Genomic DNA, 17,509 nt, shown 5'->3' with positions numbered 1-17,509 from the left:
CAGGTCTCTGCCTTTTAAATGGGATTTCTTGGGCTCTTACTGAAAAGATATCCATTATGCAGGGCCAGACACTGGAAATGCTGCAGTCAGGACTCACTGAACCAGCCTGACTGATTGCAAAGCCTCAGTACCTGTTTCTCTGGTGGAGTTTTATGGACCAGCCATGGACTAATCTAGCTGTGTGCCGTACGATGCTCTACCTGTCTGGTCATTCCTGGCGGTATGTTATCTCCACATTGTCCCTGGGGGCTGTGATAAGGCCCTCCCATGTGGCTCACTGGCTGCATGTCCAACCTGCAGAGCTATAACTGAAAAGCCAGACCAAACTAAAACTGGAACAGGTTGTTGGGGACCAACGTTATCAGCCTTTTATGAGCATCCCACAGCTCTTGGGCTCTGAAGACCATAACGGTTTCACTGAGAGTTTTTTTGCTATGCTTCAGAAAAAATCTCTGCTGTTTTGCCCTGCCAGACAGTTCATCTGCCATGGAGATGGCAGCAGTGTGCTATGGCTGCAAAGACAGAAGGAAAAACTAGACTTCCAGACCAAGAGATTTTCACCTCAACTTCCTCCTTGTTCTAAGCAAAAATAGCTGCAGTGACTGATGAGAAGAGTCATTTTTCTGCCCCTTTCCACTGCTGGCCATCTGCAGAGAATGACTTGCAAACAGACTGGGAGCCACCAGGCAGATGAAAGTGTTGGCAAGCCCTCTCCCTCTTGCACAGGACTCTATCCCTTTCTTGTCTTGAGATTCATGTAACTCCATGTGTAAGTGTCACTAGCTGCTGGCTTAGATTCACTGATTAACTGCTATTACCTTAAAAAAACTATTGTTAAACAAGAGCTACACTTAATGTATGATTACATATTTATTCTCATTGAATAACATATAAATGTATCCAAAATTGTATGCATAGGCATAATGGGGGGGGCAATTACTTGCATTATTACAGCTGTTTCTAACAAACTCATGCTTGTCTCCACCTGTCATTCCCATGGCAGCAGCTCTGGGATCCTGAAAAGTGTGTGCATGCACTTGGGACTGCTGACTGGTCCGCATAATCAGAACTAAACCTCTTGTGTAACTCTGAGTTGTGAGAAAGTTACATAGATCATCATCACATGTGTCCTGCATGTGCTGGGCAGTGCTGTTATGATACCCTAAATGTCAGATGTTGGGTTTATAAAACAAATGTGTGGGAATAGCAGTTTGATTTGACAAAAAAATTTGTTTGAGCTGAGTTCAGGTATTCTCTGTCTTAATTTTTACAAATAGTCTAGCAAGTGAGGTACATAAAATTTTGACTAACATTAAATGAATAATGATAAATGTGCCCACAACTGAGTCCTGCCCTCCCTGTCTCCTGATCTCCAGGACAGTCGTTCTGAAGCTACTGTCAAGTTACCTGAGGCTGCAGGACTGTTTTCATGCACTAGTATTTCAAAGTGGAGCAGGTTTTCATGTAAATGAGAATATTATGTTATGAAGCTGACTTAAAAAGTGCTCAAAATCAGTTTTCAAGAAATGTCAAGTTCATTCAGCAGCGTTTATTTAGCCGTGTTGCACATGCCGTTTACTTTAGCACATCTACCTTCACACCTCACACTTCTAACTTTCAGTGATTAAGTGTTCCCTATGCATGGCTTAAATTGCAGCTCTGTGGAAAAATGGCTTTTGAGAACAGCCCTTTACAGTATCCTGTTTAGCACTTTACAGAATTCTGTGTGGAACGAAATCACATCTTGTCTTCACTTTCTCCCAGCATCAGTAACTGTCTCATCACTTCCGAATGGACTTTACAGTGCCCCAGGCCCACCAAAGACACAGGTGCCCTAAGCAAAAACAAACTTGATTTACAGAAGGGGTCAGGAATCATCTGTTTTCCCCTTTGACACGTTGAAGACACACTCTCCCAAGTTCCTCATCTCTCCTAAATCCATCTGAAGTGCATCTCAGTTTTCAGATGTGCTATGTATCTGCTCACACCAACTGCACGTGGCAGGGCCTCCTCTGCATTCTCTTAAGCCACATCCACTGCCAGCGTCACCTTCCAGGGAGGAGAGCGCCAATCCATTTTGTCCTTGCTGCCCCAAAATCAACTACTTCTAGGCAGCAGATCAGCCATGGCTGACCCCAGAAGTTGGTCTGGCACTCATCACACATATGCAGTAGAGCACATTCAAGAGGGACACTGCAGACTCCCAGCACTATGAAAAGGAGAGAGGAGCAGAGGACCTCAACCTTCTTTGCCTCTTAGGGAAAACAGTGCATATGCTTGGAAAACCTTTAGAGGAAATTTATTGTGCTGCAGCAGACAGAGAGATTGCAGATGCATTGTCAGATACTGATGACAGTAACTGTATTGTGGTTGTCTGTTCCCTACAAAGAGGTCCTGGTCACAGAGGCTGCCATTGCTGCATCTTATTTTTATGCTTTTTATATTTTTCTTTCTTCATTTCAGCAAACTGTCACTTCTACTGTGTTCAGGCTGTGCTTGTTTCTCATAAGCCCACACTCTGGATGTGAAATGCCATTTCAGCCTGCTGGCAGCAGAGCAGTGGAATTAAAGACTTAACAAAATTATGGTGAGAGGCACAGGATCTTCCTGTCTTTCCAGGTGTGAGGCCCCATACTGCTTCATTCAGTGAGAATGCCCTTCAAGGATGCAAATACGGTTTTAAGTCAAGCCTCCGTACAAATGGCTATTGTCTAAAATGCCCTGGAATTGTCATTTAAACTTTGCATGAATTGGAAATGGAGACCTTTGGTCAAGCACAGGAACATCTCTGTATTATAATAGATTTTGCAGACAAGGACAATATGTAATCCAGCCAGGAAAGTCAGGAGCAGAGATGGCTGGTACACAGAAACTGGCACAAAGAGATCAAAGTGAGACACCCTTTTCCAGGATTCCTACAGTGGGCCATGATGGTTATGAGCAGGAACATCTGAAAATAATGTCAGATACAGGTGGTGAGAACCTGTAACCTTCTGTCTCAGAGTTCCATGATGTATTTTTATTTTCAGTCACTTAGCAAAAAGGCAAAGACTTCAAATGCCCTGGTGAGGAAAGAAAAGTCTTTGTGTACACATTATTTTGGAACCATTAGGAAGCTTCCTTTAGGACACTGTTTCTAAAGAGGTGGGGCTACTGATCATGCTTGAATGGTGAACTGAAAAGCATGCTTCAGCAGCCATTCAGTTGGACTGCCCTCTCTCTACCTGCAAATGTGATGATTCTTACTCGTTCTCCTCTCCAAAGACTGTGCTGGCTAAGAGGCTTTGAGCACACCTGCCTTTGCTTTGGGCTGAATCCCGGAGATTGGTAGTATAGCCACACTTCAGAGCCAAAGCTTAACATGCACATGCATGAGTGATAGCCGATCAGGTAGAATTTGTAGGCTGCAGCAACCTCAAACTAAAATAATGGCTAGAAGTATGAATTAGCAATGTGACATATTTTATAGAAGTATCAAAAGAATATGAAAAAATGGATCTCATCAGAGAAATTCTTCCAGAAGGTACATCTCCCATTATACTGCACAAAGTTCTTTGCTAGAAAGCGTGCAAAGCCAGAATGACAGAACTGCTCGGACAGGGCAGCAGTCAGTCCTGCAGAAGGACTTAAAGTCTACCTTTCTTACAGTATTACTTCTTTTGACGGAAAGGTCTTGAAACCTGAGCAGTTTATACAGTGTTCCCAACCATGAAAAAGACATATTGTGTAAAAAGGTTTTTAAACAATGAAGTTTTACTGAGGTTTTTTTCACGTGGACCCAGCCTTCCTTCTAAGGCAGCACTATTTCACAGCCATGCATTACAGGGGAGTGCCAGTGCTCAAAGAGTGGGAACCAACCAAATACCTTCCCTCCACCACCTGCCTTTGAATACCTTCAGATAAAGAAGGCATCCCATCACTGAGAAGCGGGATTAAGGAAGACTGGGATATTAGTAGGCAAGATATGAGGTCAGAACAAGGGAACAAGGCCCTTGGTAGTGAAACAAGAGACTATATCCCTGTAGAAACAATAGGACCTTAGCATGAGATAGATACCAGAAACCTCAGAGCAGCCAGAAGAAGGTTTTGCCAACACAAGCCACAGGAGTGTTGCTGTCTGGAGAATCGCACCCTTACAGAGTTGAGCAGGGAGCACATGGGGAGAAGGAGAACAAATACTTTGGTACAAGCTGAATTCTTGTATCACTCATGGAATTGACGTGCGTAAGTCTCCGTTGTGATCCTAGTCCCAAATCCTGTTGCTGGGTAACACATCTCTGCTGGGCAGAAAGGAGCATTCTGGCCCCCACTGCCGTGTGATATCGTTCATAAACCTCTGTCACCTCACAGTACCAGGAAAGTTACACATGATATGAGACTGCTAAATTCTGGCCCCCGACTCTATTAACCCCATTGTAAACAGCCCCTGATAACACTTTAAAATAATAGTACATTACTGCAGCAATGCTTAATTAGAGTGGAACTGACAAATGGAGTCATCATGATTAATGTTATTATAATGAATACATCTGCAATTTGCTATAACACACAGAAATGTCTGGCTTCCCAGGAAACCCTCAGATACAGAGGGTGTCTTTTATATTCATAGACATATAATAATTCCTTCCAAAGGAATCTCATAGTAATTTAGCATGAATTAATGTTCATTTATTACACCGCATTACCCAGTGCAGCAACTTATCTAAATCCTATATATGTAATGTAGACTATTGTATAAGAATACCTGATAATGGAGAAATCCTTTAAAGAAATGCATTTGCTGTAGATCATTAATGCTCAGTGTGCTAAGTGGCCTTTAAATTAAACTGAGTTAAATAAACTCTTCTTTAATATACCAATGTAACTTTTTCATTAACAAACACATAAAGCCTTTTTCATTTACATACAGCTGATGCAAGCATATGATACTGAAATGTTCAATTAGTGGAGCAAAATGTAATTCAGACTGTATACATGATAAAAAAAGGCAGGCGATTGTCAAGGATCTGACATACTAACCTCATATCTTTAGATAACTGTGCCCAGATCCTGAGTGAGCATGCAGAAAAAAAGCCAAATGTGATAGCATCATCTTGTGTAGTTTCATTCCACGGTTTGACACAAAGATTGGTCTCGGTAGACAGAAAATATCTGCAAGAAAGGGGTAGAACTCCATCAAAGAGTTTGCCTACTGTCCTGTGGGGTGCCTCATGTTCTTTGTGTTAAAACCTCTCAAAGTCACTGTGCTGGCTCCATCCTCATACTGACTGGGACAGAGGTTATTTGGAACCCAGCTGCACTTATGTGATTGTGTCACATAAGGGCGCAGTCTGTGCCTGCTTTTATGCTCAGTTTTCAGCATGGTTTCAGTGGGCAAAGACTCCATTCCTTTCAAAGGGAAGGAGCTGGAGGCTGCACTCCAAACACACACAAAACAAACTTCTCCCTCCGATGGGGGACACAGGCATCCACAGTGGAGAAGGAATGTGGCAGAATGAGGCATATCGGCCAGTCCCACCACCAGGCACCTCTGTGTCCAATGAGGAACATCTACATTGGCATGGGAGCTCCTGCTCTTGTCCCAGTTCCAGGTTCTTGACACAACGCCCATGCTGGGGACTTGTCTGCTGACAGCAGAGCACTGTGAATCAGAGGTAGAAGGGGGTTTCTTCCAGCAGTATAACCAGTCCACCAGAGTTGTGCTTTGCTACTCCGTCCTTCCAGAAAACTTGTAAAACCTCTCCTGAACCGTTTAAGTTGATACCCGTATTCCCATCTCCTTTACAGAAAAACCTGTCTGCAAGATTTTTGATGTGACTGTGTGATCGTTGGTATACTTAAGCAACAGTAAGAAAACTTCTCAAAAAGGTGGAGGAATAATCTGCCTTCATTCCTGTCATCTGATTTCCGTTTCCTTGTTCGCAGTCAAAAGAAAGAGAAGCAATGGCTGTTTTTAGCAGGAGGAGAAATCAAAGTTACTGGGTGACTAGTGCATCAACAAAAAACAAAGTACGGCACACAGAGATATATAGAAAAAAAAAGTGGGGGGGAATTTATTGCAACATTTAAAGCTATATGCCTGCTACATTTTGCAAAGTAGCCTGCAAACCATATGTTATCTGAGAGAAACACAGCAGCCTGTTTTGTGTGAATTCTGAAGAACAAATCTAACAGTAAAACAACTCTGTGCATGGTTGATTTTTTCTTTTAAAAATAATTTTGCATATATATCCTTAGTTGACTAATGAAAGTCCAGTTAATACTTTCTTTCCTTTATGCAACATCCTCCTAAAAACCTCTCTCCTTACTAGTCTCAACGTGCTCTGCATGTGTTAATTTAAGAGGCTATTAAACAAACCAGAAGGCATAGGATTGTTTGGCTCAGTGACTTACTCACTTCTGGGATCATAGTTTTGAATTCATTGACTAAAAAAAAAAAAACAGAACACTTTGATTAGTGGATTATAAAAGGTGCAAAGTGAATAAGTTTGGTGTCATTGCTTGGGAAGGGTGGAGGTGCAACAACTTTTAAATATTAACCAGCGAAACCAAGGCATAAAATGAGTGAGAGAAAAAAACTTCTGAAATATGTTTTGTTCAGCACAGAAAAAGAGGGAATAACTTTTTTTTTCTAAGTTTCTCTATTGCAAGCAAATGATGAGCATACTGAGACAGTGGTGGGAGCTGTTCTCTGAGAAGACTAAGCTGAAATGCTGTTGTGAAGGACCTAGACACCTGTTTCTGCCTTTATTTTGATATTAAAGATGTTGAATGGGAAATCTCTACAACCTGCATGATGTCATGTCTTCTGCTGACATGAATGAAGAATGTGGTCACACCCATGCCAGACTCCCCTGGTGCAAGACAGCCTCCCCCTGGGTCTTAGAGCAGATTCTCTGCTCCATCCCTCGTTTCTGCTATCAGACATCACATGGAGGACAAACCTTAGTTTCCTGTGGCAGAATCTTTTTGGTCTGTGATTGGCAGTCTTGCTTGGTGGATCCTGGTCTGCACTGGGCTCCAAGTTAAGACTAAGAAAGGAATTTCTTCCAGAAGGAGTTTAGAATTTTGTCCCTTTGATGTTTGCTTTGGAATGGTTGTTGGCTCTTTATGTGGTTTATTTTTTTGCAATAATTTTCTTCTTATATCTGGATGTTGGCAGATAGAAAAGATGGGTGGTGTATCTTATTATGTCTGCTAAGGACAACCATATGAAGCTTTTGTAGACAACACAGGGAATTCTGAAACCACCAGCTCTCAGAAACTGAGCAGATTACTCTAGTAATCTAGTAATCAAAGGATTACTCTAGATTAACCATTTCTCTTGCGGTACTTTATTCACCATCTTCTGCCAGCTGCTACATGGAGGTGGTAGAGTCCACTATAAACCTTTATTCAGTGTGGCACTTTTAACGCTGTTCTATCATACCTGTCATACCTACTAAGTGGCATCATTAGCTATCAAAATCTATGGATAGCTCTCAGCTTCTTCATAACATTTTGCATATGTTGTGTACCTAATCCAGGAAAAATCATCCTGGAATTAAACTATTACAGGACATGACATTCCCAAGAGGATGAAGGGAAAGAGTAGGTAGATTTACGTTTTTATGCACATTCTGTCACTCATGCAAGCCCACAGTGAAAAAAGAGCAACACAGTGGAAACGTAAAGAGTTGTGCAAATTCTGCAATCCAGGAGAGAAGCAAAGGAGGCAAGGAAACAAGAAACTACATTCCCCCCAAAATATTACCATATAACACACATAACATACAATCTAAAATTGAAGCACTGCTGATGGATGGAAATAATATTGAACTACAGCACTAAATCCATTAAAAGCCTAGTGGAGATTTAGCTTTTCGTTCCAAGCTAAATGTGATTAAGCACGGCAGGGATGGGGAAATACCTTCTCAGCAGCTATCCAAATCGGAGCACACATTTCACGTAGGAGCAGAAATTCAGTTCAGGTCGTTTCTCCTCTTTTCATCATCAGGAGCTGGGTGCAGGACATCTGTAGCTGTAGCATGAAGCGGGACAATGGGGTCAGGAGTGCAAATCAGTGCTTCTCATCTTCAGGGCTATGCCTTCGTCATTGACTGTAGTGATGTTATTGCAGTCAAGAACTTGGCCAGTGTTAATCAGTAGTGGTTCCTGGGTGGAAGGTAAAATTTTACAAATAAAAACAAACAAGGAAAGATTAGTAAAAAACTCCTCCAAAACAAAAAAATTAATGTGGTGCTGAGAGCAAATGTTACAGGAGCTTTGCTATTTCCTTGCCTCAGTGTTTTCATCATCAGGCAAAGACTCTAGGGGTGAGATGGGCAGCCCATACTGCTACATGTTCTAAATACATACATATGTAGAACATGCAGAAAGAAAAGGAAATGTCTTAGGGTCTGCAGACAGGTACCTCTAGAAAATATAGAATGACTTGAGTTTTAGGTGAGGGCTAAATCCTTCTTTTCCTCATCTTACTCCTGGAAGCAGAGACAACCAGATCAAGCGTGAAGCATCAAGGGGAAGCAGAGGAATGCATGGGTTTGGCATGGAACTGTTGTGTATGGAGAACAACTTGACAATTTTTCCCTGAGGGGAAAGCCTCCAATGCAGTTGACTTTTCAGTCTCTGTAAGCAGAGGAGACTCTACAGGGTACCAGGAACCACAGTCCAGAATGGGACATTTGCTACCAGAAACTATTAGGCTTGATTTCAGCTGAATGCTAGAGGTGCCCAGGACTTGTGTGGCATCTTAGAGAGGAGTGGAAAGAACCAGAAATCACAGCATCAGATTTAAGAGAAAATTTCTGGCTCCTTTCCCAATTGTAAGTGAGTCACTTCCCCTCTTGGCACGTCTATTTCTTCTTATATCCCTTGTCTGATGTGAATCCTGAGACCAGGGCACATGTATCTTACTGTGTAACCTATTATAGGATCTTGACCCGGCTTAGCTTCCAGAGTTCCTGAAATATAGTGGATAGCAGGAAATTCTGGAGCTAGATTTGCACTCCGACATGTTTGTATACTAACACCACAGTGTTACCAACTTATTGTTTCATTTTTTGTCATTTAATTTTATTTATTTCAATTTTATTTTGGCTAATAAAAAACAAGAAGTCTCCATTCAGTGGAAGTCTTATTGAAGTACAGTAGTTCAAAGGAGTTGAAAGATGTAATTAAAGACATATGAGTTAAACATTAAGAGCTCTTAACATAAACAGGATAATGTACTGTCCCAGCAGTGGCTATAACAACTTACTCTCTTACCGATTCTGTAGATAAAGTGGACTCGCGGGCATATGTCAAGACCAAAGAGACCAAACCAAAGCCGCGTTGATCAGCATATGCTCATTTGACAAAATTCAGGCAGGACTAGTGCTTCTTATCAGCTCAGATGCTTGGAAGGTTTTCATTTTATATCAATCCTTTTAAACATTTATATAAATATAAATATAAATAAATAAATCACTTACCTATACTTATACCTATACATATATACATGGAGAGCTGAGGCCTAAAAGGGCCTATTGAATTAGAAAAATGACTGATATAGTCAATACAGCAACAAACAATTCAGATACCCTACCGTCCAGGACAAGTGACTTGTGATTAATTATATGGCCAAAGGAAAAAAAAAATGCTTCCAAAAAAGTGCCTCACGGGTGCCTCTGTGGATGGTAAGAGGACTTTGCAGGCACATGGAAGATGCTCTATGTCACTCTGACCTACTACAACATTTAGATGAGCGCCTCTCATAGATAGGGTGAATGCAGCTCTCTGTTCTGTGGCTGTGTAGAGAGGTGGCACCTGGCAGCCGTGGACTGCGTTAACCCTCCTGAGCATTCGTATCAGACTGGGTGCCACAGAAGAAGCAGAAACACTGCTTTAAGTGAGAAGACACATAGCAAGTCATCACAGAATTCAGATCTCCAGCCTTAAGCCAAAGACCATCCCTCCTTCAAATGAAGACACTGCCGACTGGTTTTGCTGGATTTCTCCCTCAGCAGTTATTTAGATATGAGCAGGTGCTGATGCAAAGATGTTTCTCAACATACTAGCACCTTCTCTGTATAATCAATAAAAGTTTAAATGAGAAGGTCTTGACAGATTCTTTGAATCCTGTTACACCCAAGCACCAATATTTATAACCCTTTGCAAAATTAAATGTTTTAAGGCACGCCCTCAGCATAGCAGCATAGCATTTCATTGCATTTGTTGATGTGATTTGTCTGTTTTTAAATATTGCCCTTGCAGTTTTCTAAATCCTGCCATGCATTTCACAAATATCACACATGCTACCCCAGTTCTACATTCTTCCTTGCCATATTACAGCCAGTTCTACCTGGTTCATATTATTAGTTTACACTGTAAGCCTTATAGATCCAGCTATCAAAAATTCGTTCTTTACTGTATTTATCTGTTTCACAACTATGAAAGGAAATCTCAAAGTGTCTGACCTTGGCATGTTGCTTACTAATCCAGAACTAATGCAACCAATACAAAAATCTGATTTTTCTTTTTCCACATACTAGCATTGCACTGTGCATGCAATGGAGGTTTTCACATTGTACAGAAAAAATATGTAAATATAACAATCAACCCCCCTATAACAACTAAAATAACTTTTAATTGTTTTCCCTTCACTTATATTTTCTGCTTGGCTGACTCTGCTTATGGCTCCTAGAAAGGCCAGCTCATCAGTTTTTGTTGTTAATCAAGAACAGTAATTGTGTAAGTTATAAAGACACAGGATAATTCTTTGCTGAATAGGGTAGCAGCTTCCAGAAAATGCAAAGTAGGTTTTTTATGTTCTTTTGGTTAGTAATCTGTTAGAGTGTTGTTAGAGTAAACAAGGTCCCCAAGAGGCTCTAGGAATCTGACATTAGGAAGGATTTGCCCCTCTGTTCCTGATGTGATGGGTACTGCTTGAGCAAAAGGGCTCTCTTTGTGACACCATGGGCTTTGTGAACATCACTGCTAGTCTAGTTCTGTTTTAATTTAAGCTCAGTAAAGGTTATCCAGCAAGGAAAAAATGGTGGGAAAAACATCTTCCCTACCCTTGGCACCCAGGCAGGGTGGATTAAAGCAAACATCCCTTATGCTAGCAGTATAGGCACCCCTTAAAAGGCACCACTGCTCTTTGGAAGCTGTGGTAGGAATAGAGGGCACATCAAGAGCTCAACTCAGGGCATATCTGAAATGTTAATTCTTCTGGTTCTTCCTCCAGTGTGTGGCTTCTGACATATCTGGTTACCTTCCTAGGGCAAAATGCCAGTGCCGGACCTACCAATTCACCCAGGCAAGTTTGTATCTTCCTACATGGAGTATAGGTGGCAGGCCATGCCAAGACACTGGACACCGACTCCTAAGAGTATAAAGGGGAGATCTTTCCAGCGAGGTTTATACCAAAGCATTTGATTTTCCATTGAAATGGATTAGGAGCACTCATACGGTCAGCTGACGGTACAAACTGTTTTTTATAGCCTTTCAGCTAGTCATTGCTGCCTTCACCTGAAATGAAGACAGGTTGCACACTGACAACCAGAGTGGGGCAAGAGGCTTACTTCGCCCTGAGATGCTAGGCCCATTGATAAGCTTAACATGAGGTATGACTAAACCTTGACAGCACTAACAGCAAATATTTTTGCTATTGGGACCCTTACTTTCGAATATAAATCCCATGCTGTCTCTATGAACTGCCAGCCAACCCCTCATGGCTACTTCACCTGCTTGGGTGAAACTACTTTGTTGCAGGTTTTCTGTCATGTGGGACAGAAAAGGGATCAAAGAAGAGGTATGTTGGGAATGATGTGAAGAGAAAAGGGGTGAGCAAGGAGAGACCAGTCACAAGGAAAAGATTTGGAAGCTCCTTAAAGTGAGGCCAGAAACTGGAATGCAGTGTAGCAGGTACCCAGTATGAACTTGGAGGAGATACAAAGGTGGGACAATAGCAAAATCTGGCCTCTATAATGGCTGATTATAGAGCTATTTTGTGATTAAAGCTTTTCTATGGCAAGGTCAATCCAAAAAAACAAATTACAATACTTTTGCAATCCAATTTTTCTGTCAAGGAAATTGAACAAAAAAATCCATGGCTGGTCACAAGAAAATTAGCATTTGCCAAAGAAGTTCCAAGAGAAAACTCTGGAGGAGCTTGGAATAGGATAATCGCTGCTACATAGCGAAATAAGGCCATTTTGTAATAAGAAGTGGGAATATTCAATATAAGAGCTTACAAATTACTGAAGGAAGTGGAATGGGACAGTCGTCCTCACTCTAAACACGAGTCTAATTTCAATTTCATTATTAGCAGTGATTTTTAACTCCAGTACGAGAACTTTAGGGGAGGAGATGAATGGATTTTTTATGCAGCTAGTTAAGTACAGCTGGAGCTTGAAATCCTCTTGTCGCATATCTACTGAGTTATGAAATGTATTTAAGTGGATGAACTCTAGTGCAGCCTGCTCAGCAATGCATGAAGAAAAGAGTTGGAGGTGTAAAAAATGTCAAATAGCTTTCTCATATGCATTAAACTATTAATAAAGATAAAATGATCTTTATGTTTTTGGTTTATAATGTCTCTTTTATGAAAGCAAGAAGCAGCTTTGATTCACGATTCATTGGTTTTGCTACTTCGTGTCATTACTGAGAATACATCAAGAGTAGCACCTAGACAAGGCACTAAGTTGCGAGGAAAAGGTGGCAAATGGAAAAGAAAAGTTTCTGCCTTTCGAAGCCACAGTTTGATTCTGTAGGAGCCTCCCCTCTGCACAGTGAGTGATCCAAAGGACAGAACATAGAGGAAAAGGATGAGGAGAAGGAAAAGCCACTTGATGAAAATGTGTTAGGGCCAAAGTGAAGATTCTACGTGCAGAAAACTTCCATTAGCCACAGAGAAGTCCCTGACATCCCCAGGACTGGGTTACACCTTGACCCTGTTGGCATTTGTGCGCTTTGAAAGCAGTGCTGAACAAGCTCATTCCATGTGGATGACGTTATTACAAAGTTTCTTCATATCCATCTAACCTGTAATTAATTAAGGTGTCCTGAAGTGTCATATGGGTGTGAACTGTGGTATCAAGACTTTGTGCTCCAGGTCTTCACACCATCCACAAGCTCCCCACTAAGTGGTCTGACTTCTGCAAATTCAAGTACTTGGAAGCAGTCATGGAGTAAATTTTCATTCATTTTCACACTCTCCAAATCCAAAATAGAAGCCTAAATTTGGGAACATTTGAAGATCTAGTCCCAGAATGCCAGCAGCAAACCAAACCCATCCTTGAAGAAAGTGTGCAAAATCTTTAATCTGGCTTTGTTCTTGCCTTAGCTGTGAAACTGCAAGCATGGAAGGACTATAGGACCTGTGGGCTTGTCTGCAATATCTACTCAGAAAAAAGGGAGAGCTACAGAAGCTCTCTTGGCTCTCTAAGGATTACATGCCAGTCAAGATCTTCCGTGCAGTCTGAAAGGAGCGGGGCTTACTACTTGGTATCACCAGCTGAAAAAGTGCGTAAGAACATGTTTAGTGGGAGCACGAAAAGCACTGGGAAAGCATCTCGGGAAAAGCCCATGAGGGGACTAGAAGTGTAGGGATAAGACTGGAAGCTAGACCACATTTGTAAATGATTAAACAGGCTCCTAGTAAAAGAGGGAAAATCACATGGCCAGAGGAATACAGGGGCCAGGGGGCTGTCAAAGAAGCCCAAGTAAAAAGGGATCAGCCCTGAATGTTGGCGCGAAACCACCCATCTGCTGGAACTGCTTGTCCTCTGTCAACTGGTAAGTTGCCTCTCATATTTCCCTGAAATAATGCCTAATATTCAAAACGTGTGACCCACTCCAGTAGGTAGGTAATGCCTACTGAGAAATGGGGCTTGTTTGACATTAAATTCGCATCACAAACAATCTTTTATCCTTGATAGCAGACTGGATTAGCCCAAACACAGACAGTTCTCTGATGGACAGGAAAAACGCTCCAACAGATTTTACACCCTCTTCAAGCCATCAGTTTTGAGGATGTATATGTATATGTATATGTGTGTGTGTATGTGTGTGTGTATGTGTGTGTGTATGTGTGTGTGTGTGTGTGTGTGTGTATTTATCCACCATGCACATAAATGTGTGAAAAATGTATTAAATACATGAAAGAATTCCAGATATGAAGACAGCCACACATGATGTCTGTGGTGTAGCCCTTCCCAGCAGAAGTTGGTGGAAAAAGACAGAGAATTCACTCAGAAATTCTGCTTTTTTCCAAGGGTGTGCATGAACCTACAAAGATACAGTATCCTTTTGCACCAGAACTGTTCTGGCAAAGCTCAACTTTTAAACACAAGAGAAGAAATAAAGGTCACTATTAGCTCAAATCTGCCTGCTGGCTCCATACTCTCTCTCTCTCTCACATACGCACAAACACACCCACACCTCTCTTACAGAGCAAGATACAAGGTTGTACAGCATCTTTCTATGGCAGCATCAACTGCTTAGACACAGGTATGCTACTTCATTCTCTCCCTTTGTGGCATTTCAAACATTTCATCATAAAAGTCATTCCAGCAGTAGATATGCAGAAAGGAAATACTTACACAACAGTTTTTGTCTATTTTCACAGTAATAAACCGTCTTAGCCTGCAAGCATCACTGAAATTAACTGTCACTCCTGAGATAGCTGTGAACCTGCCAGCCGAAGAACAGACACATGCCAAGAGAGAAGCAGGTGAGGTCTGACCTTTACTGGGGAGTGGCGTTGTGCAATCAGACCCCAGGCGTCTTGTGTCATACAGCAGGTATAGCTGTCCCTCCACAGTGGTTTTCACACTTTTTTTTGAAAGATGGGTGCTTTTCAGAAATACCTGACCTATTTGACAATAGAAAAATACGGATTTTCTTTCTTTTCCCTTCTCTTCCCTCTAGTTCTCACTCAACTAAAGTGAAGCTGACAAACCTCAATCTCCAGGCTGTATATTTCCTTTCTGCATAGTTTCATATTGACTGAACAATTCAGTATATCTAATACATTTGTGCTCACATCACTGCTGTGAGGCTAGGCAGTTATTAGTCTCACTTTACAATATGGAAAGGAAAAGTCTAGAATTTATCTGAGTCCACAAAAATAAACAAACAAAAAAACTGTAGCAACTGAAGACTTGAAACCGTATTTTCTGAGTCCTTTATTAAAGCTGCAATTAACAAGTCCTTATCCCCTATGCAGTACTAGCAACTGGCAATTTCTGCCTGGTGTACAGAGTGGATAATTCACCTGGCAATCTATCTGCTGCCAATGACACACACTGTGTTTGGTATCCTGTTGTCTTAGGCGCTGTACAGACTAACAGGGTAGGGACTATGTCCTACTGAAAAGCAAGCGATAAAACTGCCAAGGACTTTATCTGCTGTTGGAAGGTGGAAATGGCCTCCAGCATTAGCTAGCAGGCAAGCATCAGCTGTTTTAAAGTAAGTGGTGAGCTAGATCCAAAACGGCAGCCAGGCATGGTGAGTTTCCACATGCAGGCTCATTTATCTAAGCCCAGGAAGACTTCCAAGTGAAGGAGAGTAAACATGAAAAAAGTGGTAACAGTAACAGATGACCTGGAAAAATACTCACGTATGCATGGTAGCTGGACCACTTTGGTAGCAAATGATAAGACATGGCCTATGTAAGTTGAGCAGGCTGCTGAAAACAGTAAGAGTTAAATCCAGGGAGATCTAGTAACTTATAAACATTAACTTATAGACATGAACTTATAAACATGAACTTATAAACATTAAACACTGTGGGTGGCACTGAAGCTACATGGAGTTAGTAGTGACCACGTTCATCTTCTAACCTGACTCACCTATGCAGAAAAATTGCAATAATTCAATGTTTGTATTTGAAGCACTTTCACAGTTTCAACAATTCAGCTGTTCATGCACATCTTCAAGGAAGCTGAGAGACAGCAAATAACTGGCACATTCAAAATCAGATGACTTCTAGGGCTGGGGAAAATGATCATCAATTCAACTTGCTAATCTCAGATCTAACGAGGTTGCTCTCACGTCCCACTGAAAAAAGGGCAGTAGCTACTTACCGAAAGTGCATGCAGGACATGACTTGTATGTTATTTTCAAACTATAAAAGCTATTTAATAAGGAATCAAAATATGCAGTTAGTACCATAGAAACCAGCTCCAATTCACCATACCTCTTAATTATCTATGTAACTTTATTTATGTTCCACTTGGAAAGTCCAGTCTTGTAATTACTCTTTGAATGTTGAGTGAAGATTTTTTATCCCTAAAGTACAAAAAAAGAGACATGTTTGGCAAACGATGCGGAAAGTTGCCTGATTGTTTCAGCAAACACACTCTCCTCCACTTCTCAAAAGATTGTGGATTATGTGTTGGCTTTTAGGCCCGAAATCTAAAAATCAAACAAACTAAAAAAACCTGCTAGTTCAAACTTATACTTCATCTCAGAGAAAAGGGAGGCAGCAGATGTCAGTTTTTCTTTGTCTGATAGCAGTCCCACTTACTGGAGTCAAGATTATTGTTTGCAAGAAAATCTGTTTCCCAAGATGGGAGGATTTAAAACCATTCTGGTTTACCCACAGTCCTGCTGGAAGCAATATCCTTTACACATTGCTGTTTGGCAAGGAAAAGGCTGCTTTCCAGTTCTAGTTATTTTTTTCCAACATTTCCCATCTATTCAGAATGATCCTGCCTTACTGAACAACTGGTAAATGAATCTTTATTACGGGAGCAACTCTGCAGAAAATCACAGCTTTTTTGGACTGCATTTGTTGTCAGAAGAGGCAGTAAAGTCACTGTTTTACAAGCGTTACCTGAGACTAGTGGTCAATCCACTCCATACCAGCCAGTCATCTGCTACCTTAGAGGAAAGAAGTGAGGCAGCTGTGTGGGAACCAGGAGATGCAACTCTGAGGAGTCATTGCTGTTTGATAGACTAATAAACTTCCTCAGAGCTGTTGGCACGTTATAACTGAAGAGCTTTTTTAAAAAAATATCACTAGAGGGGATCAGAATGTTATCTTGGAGTTTATTTCCTTGACTTTGCAAGGCATATGTCACACTGCTGCTTTTATTCAGAGAGACATTGCATTAAACTGTAGAAAATGCGTTCATTTAAAAGAGTTGCCTTGCAAAATTAATGAGAATGTAGGACCTTTTAATACTATTCACAGTTACTTAATAGCTAATTAATAATTAACTACTAGCTTGCAATTTATTATAATAAGAACGATAAATACCTAGCTCTCCTGTGATGTAGAAAGGATCAGGCAAGTAACTGCAAAAATAGTACACAATCACGATCAGACTCCTCAGCTCTCCACTTGATTTGCAAATGCCTGGATCACAAGTATGTCCTAGGAATACAGTGAGCAAATTACTGGGGGACTGAAGCCCCAAATATTTCAAACCTGTCAGGGTAGGTATGGGGCAGCAAGATGACTGCAAAAAGAGTAATTCAACAGATTGAGGTATTGGTTGGATATATTCTAGAAAAGCTG

The sequence above is a fragment of the Struthio camelus genome, chromosome Z (assembly GCF_040807025.1).
Source record: "Struthio camelus isolate bStrCam1 chromosome Z, bStrCam1.hap1, whole genome shotgun sequence".
Taxonomy (NCBI): Eukaryota; Metazoa; Chordata; class Aves; order Struthioniformes; family Struthionidae; genus Struthio; species Struthio camelus.
Note: the sequence above shows the minus strand (reverse complement) of the source record.